The sequence below is a fragment of the Bison bison genome, unplaced genomic scaffold, assembly GCF_000754665.1.
Source record: "Bison bison bison isolate TAMUID 2011002044 unplaced genomic scaffold, Bison_UMD1.0 scf7180017864065, whole genome shotgun sequence".
NCBI classification, from domain to species: Eukaryota; Metazoa; Chordata; class Mammalia; order Artiodactyla; family Bovidae; genus Bison; species Bison bison.
This window is the reverse complement of record NW_011494637.1, coordinates 900,849-915,327: the sequence shown is the minus strand read 5'-3', so window position 1 is coordinate 915,327 and position 14,479 is coordinate 900,849. Positions and strand designations below refer to the sequence as shown.

Here is a 14,479-nt window from a genome sequence, read left to right as displayed (position 1 = left end):
AAACATAGATACCCACTAAAACCTCACGTCTGTAATATGTATGACAGCAAGAATAAGAAATTGAGTGTGGCTTCACTTTGAAGAAACGAAAAGCCTTAACTTTTTCATCGTTTCTTGGTTCAAGGCATCTAAACAGTTTTGCTTTATGGTCCCAGAAATATCTGATAAAACTGTTGTAGAACATCCTCAAGTTTACTGAATCCACTTTCTATGTAATATTACATTTTTGCATTATCAAATTACAAATTATCCAGAAAGAGCATAATCTAGGCCATTGGGATGTCTTTTGAAATGCTGTATTAATTACATTTCCTAAGCATTTCTGGAGTGCCTCTTCTGTGTTAAGCCGTTTGGTATGTTCTTATGACACAGAGATTGATCATATTTTTGTCTGTGCCCTTAGAGTCCACCTTCCAGCTGGAGCAGCTGTTTGGTAAAGTGCTTGCAGAGAGTGAGATGTGCTTCTCACATGAGGCATGACCAAAATGCATTACTAGCCTTGATGAGGAAGCAGGTCATTCTAGCAGGAGGAAACGGGGAGTTGGATGAGGAAGGAGAGGAGTGAGGGGTGAGGGTGCATCGCACTAAGCCCAAACTAGCGACTAGCGTGACGGGTCTGCGTGTTCTCCCGCCTTGCCTCACTCTCTTCTGCTTCTTTTAGGTCTTTGCCGTTTTTCTCCGTTGTTGTACCTGTCTTTGCATGAAATGTTCCCGTGGTATCTCCAGTTTTCTTAAAGAGATCTCAATTCGTTTCCATTCTGTCCCTTTTCCTCTGTTTCTTTCCATTGTTCACGTAAGAAGGCTTTTTTAATCTCTCCTTGCTTTGCTCTGGAACTCTGCATTCAATTTGGTATCTCTTTCCCTTTCTCCCTTGCCTTTTGCTTTACTTCTTAGCTATTTGAAAAGCCTCCTCAAGACAACCACCTTGCCTTCTTGAATTTCTTTTTCTTGTTTTTCAAAAAACATATTCTACTGCTTAATTGCCTTTGACAATGTGCATCACAACAAACTGTGGAATATTCTTAAAGAGATGGGAATACCAGACCACATCACCTGCCTCCTGAGAAATCCGTGTGCAGGACAAGGAGCAACAGTTAGAAGTGGACATGGAACAATGGACTGGTTCAAAATTGGGAAAGGAGTATGTCAAGGCTATATATTATCACCCTGCTTATTTAACTTATGTCCAGATTACATCATGTGAAATGCTGGACTGGATGACTCACAAGCTGGAAGCAAGATTGTGGGGAGAAATATCAATAACATTGTATATGCAGATGATACCACTTTAATGGCAAACTGAGAAGGAGCAATCCTGGCTTCCAGTCCTGTCACCTCATTGCCATGAAGTGGGTGGGGAAACAACAACATCTGTTTTTCCCCAAACAACAACATCTGTTTTTCCCCAAACAGGGAAAAAGTGGAAACAGTGACAGATTGCAGCCACGAAATTAAAAGATGCTTGTTCCTTGGAAAAATAGCTATGACAAACCTAGACAGCATATTAAAAAGCAGAGACATCACTTTGCTGACAAAGGTCCTTCTAGCCAAAGCTATGGTTTTTCCAGTAGTCATGTATAAATATGAGAGTTGGCCCATAAAGAACGCTGAGCACCAGTTAATTGATGCTTTAGAACTGTGGTGCTGGAGAAGACTCTTGAGAGTCCCTTGGACTGCAAGGAAATTGAAATAGCCAATCGTAAAGGAGATCTATCCTGAATGTTCTTTGGAACAACTGGTGCTGAAGCTGCAGCTTCAGTACTTTGCCCCCTTGATGCAAAGAGCCAACTGACTGGAAAAGACCCTGATGCTGAGAAAGACTGACAGCAAGAGGAGAAGGGGTTGACAGAGAATGAGACGGTTGGATGGCATCACTGACTCGATGGACATATGTTTGAGCAAAATCAGGGAGATGGTGAAGGACAGGGAAGCCTGGCATGCTGCAGCTCATGGGGCCGCAAAGACTCAGACACGACTTAGCAGCTGAACAGCGACAACAACAAATATAACCTTTGGAGCCCCACCATGTCTTCATGCGGCCTGGAGTTGCTCTTGGAGATGGAGCATTGTTTGCAAAGGTTTGTGGGACAGAGCTCTGTTGGGAAAGTCAGAGAGAATGGAGTAAAAAGGAGGGGAAGAAAGGGAGTCTAGGGCCAAGAAGCAAAAATGTAGCCCCCAAAAGACTTGGCCGTCGGTCTTGAAATCAACCAGATCAAAATGTATTATGAGATTTAAAACAATCCCTGATTGCTAACTCAACAGTGTAATATTTTTCGTTCCGTCATGAAGAAATAATTAGAAATGGCATCAAAATTTACTGCACAAAGATGTTCACACAATGTTTTTCACAACCAGGAAATGCTGGAGACAACTTGAGCATGAGGGATGGAATGATCAGGCAAATCAAGCTTCCAGACTGAGTGTTCCACATGACCTGGAATCTTTGTAGAACACATGATGTCCAGCTCTGTTCTACCTGCGGGGATAGGGAGAGAAAATTCTCTGCCTATCTTGAGTAATCTTACTTTTGGATGATTGAGTGTAATTCCATCAAATAGTTCTTCTTTTCTGTAGTTGCCAATCAGTATAAGGATGTGAATATTCAATGTAGCTTAAGGAAGGAAAAAGGGAAAGCAGTGTATTATGACTCATTTTACTCTTCCTGGGGCTACTCCTTGGCTTGCTTTTATTTATCATCAAGAAATTAAAAAAAAACAGAGAGAGAGAGAAAGATCAAATCAAAGAATCACTGAAGTATATTGATTTCTTCCAGTTCCTCGAATTCTGTAGACTTTATACATTCTTCTATGCATATTATTGAAAATCATTTTATTGTCACTTAACAATTTATTGTTTGAGATCCTTATAAAAGTGAATTTGTATGTCCTTTGGTTCTTTTATCTTTAGCGGCACATGTCTGAGGACTTTGCCATTTCTTAAGATTTATAGAAAATGAGCTTGGGCGATGGACTTTGAAAATGTCTTCTTAGGGTGGATGAAGCAACATTTTTCCAAGAACTTCGATTGCAGTCAGTGTCTTAATCCTTTGAGATCATTCAGTTCTTTTTTTTTTTTTCCTGCTTGATAGACTTTACCTTGAACATTAAGATTTCATCCTTGAAACTTGTAAGATTCGATATGGTGCCTTTTAAGTTGAAATTCAGTATTAGTTCGGGCTGTACTCCTGGTAGTTAAGCAGTGCTTCTTGAAAACCGAATTCAAATACAATCCCAAATTCTCTGAAAAGAGTAGATAGGAACTTTGATACACTAGATGTGTATGAGCAGAACTAGGATTAATATTCCTCTAACTTACTTGGTTATTTAAACTGATTTTCATTTGATTGGTTTTTTTTGGTAATTAAAATAGAAAATGAAAGTTTTAGATGCTCAGTTGTGTCCGACTCTTTGCGACCCCAAGGACTCTAGCCTCCCAGGCTCCTCTCTGTCCATGGGATTTCCCAGGCAAGAATACTGGAGTGGATTGCTATTTTCTCCTCTAGGGGATCTTCTCCACCCAGGGATCGAACCCGCATCTGCATTGCAGGCGGTTTCTTTACCATCTGAGCTACCAGGGAATCCCTTAAGAAAGTGATATGTCACAATATCAGACATTTGATGACTAAGAACTCTGTAGATGAAGAAGAGAATATTGAAGGGAATGGTAAGCCTGTGCAAGAAGATAAAGGCCACATTTTATTCATCTTGCTGAGGGAAAGCAATTTTAATTATTTGCCGAAAAGTTTGTAAAGGATTTTGCAGATGACTGCATCATGTGAAATCTGAAGGTGAATTTATGTCCTTAGTTTTGATATCATACTTTGTGAAATAGGCCATACTCCTTGTAATCACTAGAGAATGTCTCCCAAAGAAATAAAAAGTGTCCTCATGTCAGGTTTCCATCAATGTAAAAAGTGAAATAGAAATAATTGTGCCTATTAAAAAAAAAAGCCTATGTGTTTACAAGGACAATAAAATAGGTCACTTCAATTATTTTTTACTACTCTAGTCAGTTCTGGTACATAAATAACAATTGTTTTTCTCTTCTGTTTTATATATCAATTTTTTAGACTCAGAAAAATTTAATAATCATGAGGGGATAGACAAAGATCAAGCAGTCCCATAAAAATAACAGGTGTTCAGAACAACTAGAATCGTCCCGAGCTGTCTCCTAAAAGCACCTTCATTTTATTTCAGCCCTTTTACCGCTCTAGTTCTAGTATCACCAAAGGTTAGGGCTTGCAGCATTCCTATAATATATTAGTATTTTTGATACAGTGACCACTGAAAAGCAGTCCGGTTGAGCACCTGCATTGCTTTTCTCTTCTGTTTTATATATCAATTTTTTAGACTCAGAAAAATTTAATAATCATGAGGGGATAGACAAAGATCAAGCAGTCCAATAAAAATAACAGGTGTTCAGAACACCTAGAATCGTCCCGAGCTGTCTCCTAAAAGCACCTTCATCGTATTTCAGCCCTTTTACCGCTCTAGTTCTAGTGTCACCAAAGGTTAGGGCTTTCAGCATTCCTATAATATATTAGTATTTTTGATACAGTGACCACTGAAAAGCAGTCCGGTTGAGCACCTGCATTGCAAGATTTGGAGGCTGATTTGAAATGAATTTTTCATTCTTTATAAAAGTGAAACAAAAATTTCAAGCATTGTCTTACTTTTTCAATTTTTTTGCTTACAGGGCATCCCTGTTATAAGGAATGGGTGGTAGTGCAGAGTAGATAGAAGTCAGAATGTGTAGAGGAGACAGACGTGTCTTCAGAGGCCTTGACCTGTGACCAGAATTCTCTAGACTCTGATGAGAACAGTACCAGCTCTACAGTGTATCCTCTCTAAAGGGTTAAATGGTCAAATACCTTTAGAGTGTGCTTTATACTGTTTCCCAGTCCTGGACATTTGCAGTCACGTTAGCATTCTTTCCTGTTCTTTATAGAGTTCATAATCCATGGACATGTTGCAAATTGCAGTATAAACCACAGTGCCCTGGACAATATAGTGAAGTGGGTCCCAAGTGTCCATGGCATTACCTTCTTATTCTTTTAGTGTCTTCAGTTTGTATTTTCTCAGGTCCCAAATCTTCATTCCTCCCAAGAGGGTCACTCATTATCAAGAAATACATATTGTTTTTCTCCAATATGTAATATGTGAAAGAACTGTAAATTATTGTGCCTGATGATTTAAATCAGCTCTCTCTTCATTTCAGTGACTTTGGTTGAGGTGATGGGACTGACATGTCCAGGATTGATATGGGAAAAATTAAAAGCTAAGTTATCCTACTATCATGCTCGGGAGATTGTTGTAGGCTAGAGTAGTCACGGGGCTTCCCTGGTGGCTCAGATGGTAAAGAATCTGCCTGAAATGTGGGAGACCAGATTCTATCCTTGGGTTGGGAAGATCTCCTGGAGGAGGGCATGGCAACCCATTCCAGCATTCTGGCCTGGAGAATCCCATCCCAGAGGAGCCTGGCAGGCTACAGTCTATGGGGTCGCAAAGAGGAACCGAGCAACTAAGCACAGCACAGCATAGTTATGCCTTGTTCCTAGGAGCTCCTAAGAAGCCCTCATTATACGAGATCCCTCTGTTGTAACGGATATGGTTCCGCAGAATATTAGGATATCCCCTAAGGATAGCTGGGCACGACTGAGCAACTTAACTTTCACTTTGCACTTTCATACATTGGAGAAGGAAATGGCAACCCATTCCAGTGTTCTTGCCTGGAGAATCCCAGGGACAGAGGAGCCTAGTGGGCTGCCGTCTATGGGATCGCAAAGAATCTGACATGACTGAAGTGACTTAGCAGCAGTATACATGTATATACATACATTATATACAAATATGAGAATTTCGGTTGGTATAAAATCTTTATTTATTTTTTCCTTATGATTTTTCCAAGTTCAAATTATACTGTTTTCCAAGTCTAAATTATACTGTCCAAATTATACTGCAGCAGCAGCTAAGGATAGCCAAAGCATTACAATTATCTGATGCTTTTCCTCAGAAAAACTTTGTGTTTTAGTTAACTAACCAATGTAAATCAATTATGTAACTAAACATGTTGTTGTTCAGTCACTAAGTTGTGTCCAACTCTTTGGAACCCCATGGACTGCAGCATGCCATGCTCCTCTGTCCTCCACTGTCTCCTGGATTTCACCCAGATTCACGTCTATTGAGTCAGCGATGCTATCTAACCATCTTATCTTTTGCTGCTGTCTTCTTTTGCCTTCAATCTTTCTCAGCATCAGGGTCTAGTGAGTTGGCTCTTTGCATCAGGTGGCCAAAATACTGGAGCTTCAGCTTCAGTAAACATAGTCAGTATATTGTCAGTATTTATTAGGTCTTGTTAACTTTTTATCTTATAGAAATAGATTCTTGCTCTCTGTGAGGAAAAAACTGCTTTCAAATTAAACACATTATGTCCTTTGAAGATGCTTTTATCTTCATGACATTTTTCATCCTCTCTTTCTTTCTTGAAGTGGAATGACAAGGCACAAACCAGCCCGTGTCCATTGGTTATGGTCCGTGGTGAATTTTTTCTGGAAGACTGTGTGTTTCTAAAATGAAAATTCCTTTGTAATTCTGAAAATAGCCTCAGAATGCCACATTCAAAAATGGCATTAATTCTGTCTTCTCATGGCTGCCCAGCTTTCTTCTGCAAGATTTTTACAGGCTAGATAAAAATCGCTTTTCCACTAAACCTGGTAGCTTCCAACCAGAAGCTATTTTAAGAAAGGGCCTGGGAGGTGGAGGAATGAGAGGCTGCAAATGGGAAGAGAGAGAGACTGGCATATGTTTAAATCATATGTTTCTGAAGTTTGACCGAGCATGAAATTTCATTTCAGAAGAAGGTGCCCTTGGGAATAGAGCATTGAAATGCTGGGCACCTGTTTGTCTCACGGCAGGGCAAGCTGGAGGCAAACTCTGGGCCAGTGGGGTTGCCCGCCCTTGCCATTGAAATACCCCTGGATTCAGCTTTGTTTGTGAATGACAGGCGTTTCCTGAAGATTACTGAAGAGTCAGGAGAAAGTTCAGGTTATCTACTGCGTCTTCTGCGTCCCAGTGTTCTCCAGGATCCCGCCGTCTCTGCTTTCCTGCCTTCTTTCTGTTCTAACTGTGGAATCTCTGCTTCACTCAGAGCTTCACTCGTGGCTTCTCTTCTGTGGCGCTGCTATGGTCAGTCATGTCCGACTCTTTGCAACGCTATGGGCTGCAGCCCATGGGATTTTCCTGGCGCGGTTACTGGAGTGGGTTGCCCTTTCCTCCTCCAGGGGATCCTGGCCACCCAGGAATCAAACCTGCATCTCCTGTGTGTCCTGCATTGCAGGCGGATTCTTTACTGCTGAGCCACCAGGGAAGCCCAGTGGCTTCTCTACACATTGCCCATTTCTCTTGCACTTTTATTAGAAACTTGATTATATTATAGAGTTCACAGTTTCAGGTGACATTTGAGTTTTTTTAAATAGTAGTCAGCCACCATGAATTAAAGTTCTGTAACTGCCTCACCCCTTCTGATGTGGGGAAAAAAGTAAATAAATAAAACTGGACAACCTCCTTAAAATAGATAAACCATTCACAATTGCCAGGCTGTATCCAGCATGAGTTAACCAGAGCTTCGTGAACAGTTCCAAATTTCCTGGTTTCTAAACAACAGGAAGTGTTGCCTTGAAAAAGGCTGAGGGCAAAACTCTTAACTCTTTCATTCTTTCCTTCCCTCATTTGAATGATTTAATTATGAATGAGGCTTTGGAAAGGCGGATCCAACCATGATGGTGCTGAATGTATTTTTTCCTTCTCTTGCAGAAGCCTTGCTGGGCTGCACTTTTCTGAAGTGTGTCTTTTTTTCTTTTCTTCCTCAAAATAACAGCTTGATGTTCTTTTCACCTGATACAAATACTGCCAGGGGCTGCTCCGTGCTCTAGAGCCCGCCTGCAATAACAAGGCCTTGGTGTGAGGATCCAAGGATGATTTTGCCCTCAGGAAACAGTTTACACTCTTAAGCTCTTGAGACAGCTTATAAATCAGGAGTGAAAACAGCAGAAACAGAAGAGCCCCCTGAACTCAAATATTTTCCATTCACATTAAAAGTATTTTGACAGTGTCTTCTAAGGATAAATGTGCCTATGACAGACTTATCCGTATGTGATGGGTCCTTTTCACTGTCATCACCCATCAGGTAATTTTTTAAAGAGGCCGTATTTCTGCACTTACTGGCATGTTTATTTTCTAAGGACATTGTCATCACAGTGGGTCTGGTTGATATTGGAAATGTTACAAGAAGCAATTTCACTGAATTCCCATGTGTTTCACTTAATTGAGGTATCTACATTTTTAGAAGGTAGAATCTATCCAAGTGCTATATACTGAAGATTAAGACGCCTGTGATGAAGCCCATGAATGGATTTGTAATGTACCACAAAGCATTCATTCATTTTGGGTTTATGTATTCAGAGCAGTACACCCAGCGTTCCCAGTGCTCCTCTGGAGTTTCTGTTCCCGGGCTCTTGCCCATCAGCTTCCTTCCCTGAGGACTCCCCTCCCGTTCTCTTGGGGGCCTTTGCCTTCTGCACATTAGCGCGCACCGCCGGATGCAGGCAGATTGTATGTGCATCTCTGTGTCTTTCTGTGGAATAAATAAGCAGGATTTCTGTCCTGAAAGTGCTCGCACCCTGGCTGCGTCCTCACTTGCCAACACACGTAGACCCGATGTACTCTAACATCTGATGTCAGCTTCTGTCTTGGCAGGAAGTAGGAAGGAGGCCTCATCACATGTTGTCTTTGCCTCTGAATTCATACCCATCACGTATGGAAATCTGACTTAGATCTCAGAACGTCCTAAGTGCCTGACTGCTGGTCTATATCAGACCTTCATTACCCGTAGTCCTTTGGCTTTTTGTAGGAAAGAAAGAGGCATGATTGACTCAAGTTGACAGTTTCTTTTTGGATTGTTGGTCTTTTAAAACCTCGTTCTGCATTTCAAATGTGTGATAACCGATTATGTTTTCGTACTCCAGCGTGTATGACTTTGCTTTTATTTGTTTTTAGTATTAACATGATAAGATCCTCATAAGGATTAAATATGATAGTGCGTGTGAATTCGTTAGGATGCACCAAGGCTACTAGTACACGGGACCCAAAATCCCCTGGCTTCTCATCGTTTTTCAGCAGCCCAGTTATCTGATGGTCACTTTACACAGTTATCTGATGGATACTTTACACAGTTATCTGATGGTCACTTTACACATGCAGAATCCACAGAAGTAGTTAGCTGCATCCTGTAAAGTCGTGATCTTATGGCACCATGGTGCACACGCCTGTCCTCCCCCCTCCCCAATTTCTTCCTTTTTTGTTTTTAAAATTCTGAACGTATGATAACACATTAACACAAGATTTGGAAAATAAAGAACTAAGTTACATACAGTTCCGCTATATATTGCAATTACTTTTTAAGTGGATAAATTAAGATTTTTAGTTGGAGTTTCAACATCAAAGTCTCTGAAATTAATAGGCTAAACATATAGAAAAGTAAATGATATAGACCTGAAAAGCTCCATGAACCAATTCAACGTATTTAAGATTTATACAGTTTTCACACAACAGTAGGATACAAATTCTGTTTGTATCTGCACAGAGAAGCCTGGCAGGCTACAATCCATGGGATCGCAAAGAGATGGATCCAACTGAGTGACCAATTTTCACTTTCACCTGCCTGTCTTTTGACATTATACCGTCCTCCAGGCTGCCACTCACTTGGGGCTCTGTAGCCTGTTTTTGGAGAAGGAAATGGCAACCCACTCCAGTGTTCTTGCCTGGAGAATCCTGTGGACAGAGGAGCCCGGTGGGCTGCCGTCTATGGGATCGCAAAGAGTCGGACACGACTGAAGTGACCTAGCAGCAGTAGCAGCCGCTTTTTAGGGTTGTGCCAGAGACATATTGCTTCACGTTGTCTCCTTGGAATCTCTCTTGTACTACTCATGCTTATCATCTCATCTTATTCTTAATAAAGGATTTCTTCAGACACTTAGTATACAGTTACCTTGATTAAAAGTTAGAATTATAACCTAATAACCTCCCTAGATGTCAGGTTACCTAGATGCCATGGCTTTGTTTGAGATCATCCCAAATTATTTCCTGGTTTTACCCAATTCCATCCTTAAGAGTATGGATTAAAATTGGGGTTAGAAGAACCCTGTCCTTACCTTTATATACTGTAATATTTTAGTCACTGAGTCTTGTCCGACTCTTGCGACCCCATGAACCGTATTCCACCATGTGCCTCTGTCCATGGGATTCTCCAGGCAAGAATACAGGAGTGGGTTGCCATGCCCTCCTTCAGGGGACTTTCCCCACCCAGGGATAAAGCCCACATCTGCTTATCAAGCCCCCTTCATATAGTAACTAAACCTTAAAATGGGATGGTAAGGCATTCTTGAAAAGTCTGCTTCCTTTTTTATCAGAGAAAGATAATAATGTTTTCTAAATTTGTAAGATGTCGTAAAATCACATTGACTTGGGCATCTGGAGTGATGATCGAGCTTATTGTGCTGGGTCTTTGCTTTGATGTACTTTGAAGTGATCATCGCATTGTTCCTCTATCAGAGCCAGTCCCTTCTCTGTGGTGAATGCCCTGTGAGTGCCCTATGTTGGCTTTTTTGAAGGGGCAGCATCAACATAAAATCATCCAAAGAAAGGAACTGGAAATAGCCAACATAGAAGTGGTCTGATCCTGTATCTTTATAGAAAAAAATAAATAGAACACTGACTAAACATCTATTTTCAGTTTTGTTACATGATATGCAAAGAGGAAACGAGAGGGTTGTCTCTTAATATAAAATAGAAAACACATGTAAAAAAAACCTGACAGTTACAGAAATTAAGGACATTGGAAGATAAACCAAGAACTTGTATATCAATTAGGATGTTTTTAGCTCCATATAACAAAATGGCAACCCACTCCAGTACTCTTGCCTGGAGAATCCCATGGAGGGAGGAGCTTGGTAGGCTACAGTCCATGGGGTCGCAAAGAGTCGGACATGACTGACCAACTTCACTTTCACTTTCTTTCAACAACAGGCTCAGTCATATCATGAACAAGTTCAGAGGTGGAAAGACTCCAAGATTGAGTAATTAAATTGCTCACTAATACTGTCAACTGCCAGTTGGACTAGCTCTGTCAGTTCAGTTCAGTCACTCAGTCATGTCTAACTCTTTGCAACCCCATGGACTGCAGCATGCCAGGCCTCCCTGTCCATCACCAACTCCCAGAGTTTGCTTAAACTGATGTCCATGGAGTCGGTGATGCCATCCAACCATCTCATCCTCTGTCATCCCCTTCTCCTCCGGCCTTCAATCTTTCCCACCATCAGGGTCTTTTCCACTGACTCAGTTCTTCACATGAGGTGGCCAAAGTATTAGAGTTTCAGCTTCAGCATCAGTCTTTCCAAAGAAATCCCAGGGCTGATCTCCTTCAGAATGGTCTGGTTGGATCTCCTTGCAGTCCAAGGGACTCTCAAGAGTCTTCTCCAACACCACAGTTCAAAAGCATCAATTCTTCGGCCCTCAGTTTTCTTTACAGTCCAACTCTCATGTCCATACATGCCTACTGGAAAAACCATAGCTTAGACTAGACGGACCTTTGTTGGTAAAGTAATGTCTCTGCTTTTAGTCTACAGTTAAAATCTTCAATTCATGATCGCTGAAGGTCTACATGTATGCTGTATATTAAGCGGAACAGTTTATCCTTATGGGTAAATATTCCCAAGCACAGTGGTCCTGGCATGTGAATCTTTGCACAAAATAATGAGGTGGTCCCTGTTTGTAGAAAAGATAGTTTCCTGGAGAACTAAATTACCATGTATTATCCCTATTGTTTTATTCCATATTTGGAATGAAGAATTGTCTTTATCTGTTTGAACACTGGCAGGAGCTTTGGCATCCAGGTAATTATCACAGAGCTACAAGCCTAGAGCAGCAAAATTCAAAGCTTTCTGTTTACATCTATGAAAGGTATTTTGAAAGTTGTATTGGCCATGATCAGAAAAAGAGTTCAGTTTCATTAATATATAGCACTGAAGTGAATATCTCAACTTCAGAAGGCTGCAAGGACTTTTTTCCCTTTGGAAATCTAATCTGATTTCTCTTCTAATTAGTGATTAAGAGCAAATGACCAATGGGAGTTATAAGGAAAAGCCTGAATACTTGATGAAGTTCTGAAAACTAAGACTGATGAGTCAGTACTGTACTGCCTTCTCTCATCATGTGCTCCTCCTTTTGCGTTTACCCTCATAGTGTACTCCATTGTAGCCTTAATTCTTGTTAAAGGAAAGAAGTCAAGGGGTTTCTTCACCAAAGCCAGTGAAGTGTTTGCTGCCCATGATGTGTATTTATCTACAAAGCTGGATGCCATGGATAACAGAAATATGGCCAAGTCAAAGCTAAAATCCAGGATCACTGTATAATATAGTTACCTTTGCCCTTGGAGTCGGCTAATAGAATTTTTATGAAGGGCAAAAAGCACTTCAGACTGACCTAGATGCTATTTTTGAGATGCTGATGGTCAAGGAGGGCAAACACGTTTAAATGGCTTGGCTGATATCCATTTAATAAAAATGCTTTAACTCCAATATCAGGAAATCCTAGGAACATGTACTATTGAAGCAAATGTACTAAAAGTAAATACTTGTTCTGACCATCACTGAGCAGTAAAACAAAACTTTGTAAATTTTTCAGTTTATTTTGATTTTGCCTTTGGTTTCTCCCTTCATGAAATTAAATGTGTTCATCCTTCACAGACTCAACCCAAATGCATTATTTTCCATGACACCTTTCATGATCACCATCTGCCCCAAATCAGGTTGTGTTCATTTGCTGATTCTTTCATTTATTTATTTGTTCATACATTCATTGCCACTCTGGCTTCCCTAGTTGGGAGAACTGGGAGCAGGGTTACTAGATTTAGCAAATTAATAACACAGAACACTCAGTTAAGTTGATAGTTTAGATAAATAATAACAATCTTTTTAATGTAAGTACATCCCATGCAATATTTGGATTGTCCGTAACTAAAGCATTTGTTGTTTATTGGATTTCAAATGCTGTTGGACTCCCCATGTTTTACCCGGCAACTCAACTTGGCGATGTCAAGACTGAAGGGCAGTTAAGATACGCTTGGGATATTTTAGGTCATGGTGACCACGCATAAAACAGTGAACAAAACAGATCTAAAGAAAAAAGTGTAACAGTAACATAAGCTGGTAACTCATGAGTGTTAATTGTGAAGGTGAATGGTTAAGGCCCAGATCAGGTGACCAGGTAGGTTTTTGTTCCATTCATTTTACATGTGTTTTTATCTTTCTCACGTGTATGATCTTTCTGAGTGAGGTGGTGAGGTTTTCCACTAACTAATGCCTGTTCATCGAACTAACAATGCGATGTGAAGTGAGACTGTCTGGAATTAGTTCTTAGCAGTGCCACTGACTGAATGACCCACGGTGAGCTGTTTAGTCTCTGAATCTCTAGTTGTTTACCATTATGATAAGAAAAATAGTGGGAAGACATATAGCAGAATTGATTCCCACTGCTTGTTTCAACTTCTCTTTTCTACTTTTTGTTCATATGTGCTTTATAATTTTTATAATGCATATAAATTACCTTTTAATGAAAATTTTAAGAACCTACTTATATACTTTGATTTCAAATTATTTTACAGAGTAGTTTAAATGTGCTGAAAGAATTGGATATATGTATGCAAAAAACACCAACAAGAGTAGAAGAAACAACAGTAAAACAATATCAGCAACAGTAACAGCTACTTTGATCCATTCCTTGCACTGTGTGCACGTATTAACTCAAAATCGATTAGGAGCTTAAACGGAAACTTAAACCATAAAACTTCTCATAGACTATAAAGCAGAAGATAATATTTTTGAGGACTTAAGTTACACAGAGATGACACCAGAAGGACAACCCATTGAAAAATGATAAATTAGGCTCCATCAAAATTAATAACTACTGATCCTCCAAGAGATACTCAAAGCATAAAAATAGACTGCAGACTGGGAGAAAATATTCACAAATCACGTCTGCTAAAGGAACTTTATCCAGAATATATGATGAACTCGGAAGAAAAAATTAGAACAAAAATCAGCCCATTTAAAAATGAATAAAATGTTTCTTTGGAAGAAAAGCTATGACAAATCTAGACCGCATATTAGAAAGCAGAGACATCACTTTGCCAAGGAAGGTCCATCTAGTGAAAGCTATGGTTTTTTAATAGTCATGTGTAGATGTTAGAGTTGGACCATGAAAAAGGCTAAGCACCAAAGAATTGATGATTTTGAACTGTGATGTTGGCGAAGACTCTTGGGAGTCCCTTGTACACCAAGGAGATCAAACCAGTCAATCCTAAAGGAAATCAACCCCTGAATACTCACTGGAAGGACTGATGCTGAAGTTGAAGCTCCAGTATTTTG

At 40.2% G+C, this 14,479-nt stretch overlaps 1 protein-coding gene across 8 annotated transcripts in view; it reads left to right on the top strand.

The window, feature by feature from the left end:
- PARK2 (parkin RBR E3 ubiquitin protein ligase) overlaps nucleotides 1–14,479 on the top strand; it is a 1,245,124-nt gene that overhangs the window by 480,680 nt on the left and 749,965 nt on the right. The window lies entirely within an intron of this gene.